Genomic DNA, 7,298 nt, shown 5'->3' with positions numbered 1-7,298 from the left:
AGGCAGCACTAAACCACTGCGCCATCAGGGCTGCCCCAATTTTTGGGCTTTTAAAAAATATTTTATTTATGTGGGAGCGAGAGGGTAAGGGGAGGAAGGGCAGAGGGAGAGGAAGAAGCAGACTCCCTGTTGAGGAGGGAGCCCTGCATTGGGACTTGATCCCAGGACCCTGGAATTATGACCTGAGCTGAATGCAGATGCTTATCTGCCTGAGCCACCTAGGCACCCCTATAATTTTTGTTTTGATATTCATATGTTTTAGAAAAATTAAGAAGACAATATAGTTTTGTATATCTACCTCCATATGTAGCATTTCCTACTCTTTATTTTTTCCTAAAGATCCAAGTTTCCCTCTGATGTCATTTCCCTCAGTCTTAAGCCTGTCTTTATTTTTTGTAATGTGGGTCTGCTGGTAATCTTTTTGTTTTTATTTGCATACATCTTTATTTCATCTTGTTTTCTTGAAGGATATTTTTATTGATTATAGAATTCTGATTGACCGGCTTTTTGCTTTTCTTTGCTTTGAAGAAGTTATTCATATCTTTTTTGGCCTTTATAATTTATGTTGACTAGTATGCAGTATTTGGTATGTTCTCCAGTATGTAATCTGTTCCTTTTATTTGGCTGCTTTCAAGATTTCTCTCTCTCTCTCTCCTCCCCCCCCCTCTCCTTTTTAAAAAAGATTTTATGTATGTATGATTTAAGAGCGCAGGGCGGGGAGGGGCAGAGGAAGAAGACTCCCTCTGAGTGGAGCAGGGATGCAGGTTTGGATCCCCCAGGACTCTGGTTCAAGACCTGAGCTGAAGGCAGATGCTTAACTGACTGAGCCATCCAGGTGCCTCAAGATTCCTCTATCTTTTATTTCTAGCAAACTGATTGTGCTCATGCTACGCATGTTGCTGTTTGTATTTATCCTATTTGTCATTCTTTGAGCTTCTTTGACTAGAAATTTATCCCTTTCACCAAAGTGGGGTGGTTTTCTGCCATTATTTCTTCAAATATATATATATGCATATATATTTATATATATTTCATTTATTCATGAGAAACAGAGAGAGAGAGGCAGAGACATAGGCAGAGGGAGAAGTAGGCTTTCTGCGGGGAGCTGGATTTGGAACTCGGTCCCAAGACCCGGGGATCACAATCTGAGCCAAAGGGAGATGCTCAACCACTGAGCCCCCTAAGCTTCCCTCAAATATATTTTTCTGACCTATTTTCATTCTCTCTTCTCCTTTTAGGACTCCACTTATCCATTGTTAGGCCTTTTGATTGGCCTTTTAGGTCCCTAAGAATTTGTGACTTTCATCCTTCTTTTCTCTTTTTCTTTCAAAAATTGGATGATTTCTATCAATCCATCTTCAAGCTTATTGACCCTTTGCCTCTCCACATAAACTTTAAAAATCAATTTGTCAATATACACAAAATAACTTGCTGGGATTTTGCTCGGGATTGCATTGAATCTATAAATGAAGTTGAAAAGTACTGAAATTTTAACAATATTGAGTCATCCTATCCATAAACATGGAATATTTCTCCATTTATGTATTTTATTTTTTTCATCAGAATTTTTTTGGTTTTCTTCACATGGATTTTGGACATAGTTGGTTAAGTTTGTACCTAAGTATTTCATTTTTGGAGTGCTAATGTAAATGTTATTATGTTTTTCATTTCACATTCTATTTGTTCACTGTTGGAATATAGGAAAGTGATTGACTTTTACACATTAACCTTGTATTCTACCACCTTGCTTTAACTGCTTGTTAGTTTCAGGACATTTTTGTCAGTTCTTCTGACTTGTCTACATAGTTTATCATATCATCTGGGAATAAAGACAGATTCACTTTTTCCTTCCAAATCTCTGTGCCTTTTATTTCATTTTCTTGTTTTACTGCATTAGCTAGGACTTGCAGTACGATGTTGAAAAGGAGTCGTGAGAAGGGATATCCTTGTCTTTTTCCTGCTCTTAGTGGGAAGGAAAGTTCCCAGATTCTCATCATTAAGAATGACATTAGGGGCACCTGAGTGGCTCAGTCATTTAAATGTCTGACTCTTGATTTCAGTGCAGGTCATGATCTCAGGGTCATGAGATGGAGCCCCTACTTGGAGCCCTGCTTAGGGCTCCACAGTCAGCAAGGAGTCTGCTTCTCTTCCTCTTCTTTTCCCTCTGCCTCTCTCCCTGTGCACTTGCCAACACTGTCTCTTTCCCTCTCTCTCAAAATAAATAAATACAATCTTAAAAAAGAAGAATGAAATTAGCTGTAGGTTTTCTGTAGATATTCTTTATCAAGTTGTGGGAGTTGCCTAGTTCCTAGTTAACTGGTAGTTTTTATCATGTTAGATTTTGTCAAATACTTTTTTCTGCATCTATTGACAGAACTGTGATTTTTCTTTTTTAGCTTGTTAATGTGATGGATTACATTAATTTATTTTTGAATGTTGAATCTGCCTTGCATACTTGAGATAAATACCACTTGGTTGGTCATGTTGTGTAATTCTTTTTATACTTTGTTGGGTTGGATTTGTTAATATTTTGTTGAGGATTTTTGCCCCTATGTTCATGAGAGATATTGGTCAGTAGCTTCCTTTTTCTGTAATGTCTTTGTCTGGTTTTGGTATTGGGGTCAGCTTATCTCATAGAGTGAAGTGGAAGTGTTCCCTTGCTTCTATCCTTTGAAAGAGATTGTAGAGAATTGATGTAATTTCTTCCTTAAATATTTAACAGAATTCACTAGTGAATGCATCTGAGCCTGGTACTTTCTGTTTTGGAAAGTTATTATTATTTTTGGAAGGTTATTATTTATCCAATTTTTAAAAAGATTTATTTATTCATGGCAGACACAGAGAGAGAGGCAGAGACACAGGCAGAAGGAAAAGCAGGCTTCCCGCAGAAGCCCGATTTGGAACTTGATCCGGGATCCTGGGATCCCGGGATCCCGACCTGAGTCAAAGGCAGCTGCCGAAACGCTGAGCCATACAGGCGTCCCTGTCCAATTTATTTAATAGAGACAGGCTTATTCATACTTCTTTTTGTGTCAGTTTTGGAAGATTGTATCTTTTTTTTTTGTTATTAAATATTTTATTTATTTATTCATGAGAGACACAGAGAGATAGAGACACAGGCAGAGGGAGAAGCAGGCTCCATGCAAGGAGCCCGAGGAGGGACTTGATCCGGGGATCCCAGGATCATGCCCTGAGCCAAAGGCAGACACTCAACCGCTGAGCCACCCAGGTGTCCCTGAAGATTGTGTGTTTTAAGGAATTGTTCCATTTCATCTAGATTACCAAATTTATGGACGTAGAGTTGTTCATAGTATTCCTTTATTATCCTTTCAATGTCCATTATGGAGACTGTGGGGATTTTTAGTGATGTCTCCTCTTTCATTCTGATATTAATAAATTATGTCCTCTTTCTTTTTCCTTAATTAGCCTGAGTGTAGGCTTATCAATTTTACTGATCTTTTCAAAGAACCAGCTTTTGATTTTAATGATTTTCTTTATTGGTTTTCTGTCTTCAGTTTCTGCTCTAATTCTTATTTCTTTTCTTCTGTTTACTTTGGATTTAATTTTCTATTCTTTTTCTAGTTTCCTAAAGTAGTAACTTAGATTATTGATTTTAGAGCTTCTTTTCTTTTTTAATGTGCATTCAGTGCCATAAAATTCCTTCTAAGCACTGCTTTTGTTGTGTCCCACAAATTTTGGTAAATTTTGTTTCATTTTCATTTAGTTAAAAATATTTACAAATTTCTCTTGAGATTTCTTCTTTGACCCATGTATTCTTTAGAAGTGAGTTGTTTAATCTCCGTGTATTTTGGGATTTTCCAGTTACCTTTCTGTTAGATTTCAAGTTTAATTCAATTGTAGACTGAGAGCAGACATTGTATAACTTTTTGTCTTTTGAGTTTGTTAAGGTGTTTTATGGCCTAAGATATAGTCTTAGGAAAGATATGTATTCTTCTGTTATTTGAATGAAGTAGTCTGCAGATGTCAGTTAAATCCATTTGATTGATGATATGTTGAATTCCATTACATCCATACCAATTTTCTGCTTGGTGATATTCAGTCTTTGTTGTATTTGCTTTTCAATTCTGTAGGTTTCTATTGAGATATCCTCAAGGTCAGTGATTCTTTCCTCAGCCATGTCCAATCTACTAATAAGCCCATTAAAGGTATTCTTCATTTCTCTTACAGTTTTTTAGAAAAAATCTCTTCAGTTCTTTTTGGTTCTTTCTTAGGATTTCCATCTCTCTGTTTACATTTCCTGTCTGTTCTTGCACACTGTCTACTTTACCTGTTAGAGCCCTTAGGAAATTAATCCTAGTTCTTTCAAATTCCCAGTCTGATAAATCCAGTATTCCTGCCACGTCTGGTTCTGATGCTCAGTCCCTTCAAATTATGGTTTTTGCCTTTTGTATGACTTGTAAGTTTTTCTTGATAGCTGGACATGACAGACTGGATAAAGGAACTGCTTATATAGGCCTTTAATAATGTGTTGGTAATGTGTTGGGGAGAACAAATGTTCTATAGTATGTCTCAGTCTTTTAGGGAGCCATGCCTCTAGACTAAATTTCATGTGTTTCTTGATTTTGTTCTCCATCCCTCTTAGGTGGGACAGGATGTTTGGAGTGGGCTGGAGTTGATGTTTTCTATCCCCTAGGTCAGTTTGACTCTGAAATTACCCCCACTGACTAGGCTCTGGTTAAATAGTTTCTTCCAAGGGCAGGCCTTGTTAAGAACAGAGTGCCCTGGAGTATTTCAGTATGGTTCCTTTTTCCTCCCCCTGCTAGAAGCATGAGGGGATTTTTATCAGATATTCTGTGAGAACCTGGTCAAGCTCCTGGAGGTCAAACTCACAAAAATGTGCTCCACCCCCATGAGTGGGTCCTCCTGGAGTTTTTTTTTTCTTTAAGATTTTATTTATTTATTTGACACAAAGAGAGAGCCAGAGAGCACACTTGGGGGTAATGGCAGAGGGAGAGGGAGAAGCCGACTTCCCACTGAGTAGGGAGCCTGACACAGGGCTTGATCCCAGGACCTTGAGATCATGACCTGAGCCAAAGGCAGACACCTAACAACTGAGCCACCCAGGTACCCCAACTTTGACAGTTTTAATCAATACAAGTCAGTTGCTTTATAGAATGTCCCTCTGTTTAGATTGTCTGATTGTTTCCACATGATTAGATTATGTTTGTACATTTTTGGCAGGAAGGGCAGCCCCGGTGGCTCAGCAGTTTAGCGCGGCCTTCAGCTTAGGGCGTGATCCTGGAGACCTGGGATCGAGTCCCACATCAGGCTCCCTGCATGGAGCCTGCTTCTTCCTCTGCCTGTGTCTCTGCCTCTCTCTCTCTCTCTGTGTCTCTCATGAATAAATAAATAAAATCTTAAAAAAAATTTTTTTTGGCAGGAATATCACCAAAATGATGTGTTCTTTTCAGTGCATTTCACATCAGGAGACAGATGGTATCAGTTGGCTTTCATTACTTGGCTTAGGTGGTGTCTGACACTATAAAGATATTACTTTTCTGTTTTTTGGAGGAGATATGTTAATTAATACTGCACAATTATTTGTCCCCATCAAACTTTCTTGTGTTAGCAACATTGTTGATTCTTGCTTGAATTAGTTACTACTCTCAGTGGTTTCCAAATGATGACTTAAAAAAAAAGAATTATTTATATATTCATGAGAAACACAGAGAAAGAGGCAGAGACATAGGTAGAGGGAGAAGCAGGCTCCCCATAGGGAGCCCAGTGTGGGACTCTATCCAGGATCCCGGGATCATGCCTTCAGCCAAAAGCAGATACTCAACTGCTGAGCCACCCAGATGTCCCCCAAATGCTGACTTTCTTTCTTTCTTCTTCTTTTTTTTTTTTTTTAAGATTTTATTTATTCATGAGAGACTCAGAGAGAGAGAGAGAGAGGCAGAGACACAGGCAGAGGGAGAAGCAGGCTCCATGCAGGGAGCCTGATGTGGGACTTGATCCCAGGACTCCAGGGTCATGCCCAGGGCCAAAGGCTGGCGCCAAACCGCTGAGCCACCCAGGGATCCCAGTATCTTTTTGTTTATAATTCTTACTTATCAATACATATTTTTCTTGGTTATTGAAGTAATACTTTTTTTAGACAATTTAATAAACTAAAATCAGAAAGATATAAAAATACCTGTGCCCTATTATCTTCTATGTATTGACATGTTTTCTTTCAGCCTTTGCTTTTATTGCACTTATTTTTAACAAATATCTTTTTTTAAAGTTTTTTTTTTGTTAAAGATTTTATTTATTTATTCATGAGAGACACACAGAGAGAGAGAGGCAAAGACACAGGCAGAGGGAGAAGCAGGCTCCCCTCTGGGAGCCTGATGTGGGACTCGATCCCTGAACCCTGGGATCACGCCCTGAGCTGAAAGCAGAGCTCAAACGCTGAGCCATCCAGGCGTCCCTATTTTTTTTTTTAAGTTTTTATTTAAATGTTAATTAGTTAACATAGAGTGTAATTTTAGTTTCAGGAGTAGAATTTAGTGATTCATCACTTACCTATGACACACAGTGCTCATCATAGCGAGTGCCCTCCTTAATACCCATCACCCATTTAGCCCATCCTCCCAGCTATCTCATTTCCAGCAACCCTCAATTTGTTCTCTATAGATAAGACTCTGTCTTTTTCTTTTATCTCTCTTTTTCTTCCCTATGTTCATCTGTTTTGTTTCATAGATTCCATATATGAGTGAAATCATGTGGTATTTGTCTTTCTCTGACTTATTTTGCTTAGCACAATACACACTGGCTCCATCTATGTTGTTGCAAATGGCAAGATTTCATTATTATTATTATTTAAATATTTTATTTACTTATTCATGAGAGACACAGAAAGAGGCAGAGACATAGGCAGAGGATGAAGCAGGCTCCATGCAGGAAGCCTGATGTGGGACTCGATCCCGGGACTCTGGGATCACTCCCTGAGTTAAAGGCAGATGCTCAACTGCTGAGCCACCCAGGCGTCCTAAGATTTCATGATTTTTGATAGCTGAGAAATATACATATACATATATATATATATTTATATTGGAATATTACTCCAATACTATTGGAGCAATATTATATTGGAATATTATTTATATATATAGGAATATTACTCATTGCACTTCTAAATGTAGTATAGGTAGAACTAAAGACAGAAATATGCATCTTAGTTTTGTTTTGTTTTTTTAACCTATCATTGAATTATAAGTATTTATTCAGCTACTAAGAATTCTTTCAAAACAGTATGTCTCATAACTGATTAGGCCTGTGGCCCAGATGTGCTA

This window comes from Vulpes vulpes, chromosome 1 (genome assembly GCF_048418805.1).
Source record: "Vulpes vulpes isolate BD-2025 chromosome 1, VulVul3, whole genome shotgun sequence".
NCBI classification, from domain to species: domain Eukaryota; kingdom Metazoa; phylum Chordata; class Mammalia; order Carnivora; family Canidae; genus Vulpes; species Vulpes vulpes.
Note: the sequence above shows the minus strand (reverse complement) of the source record.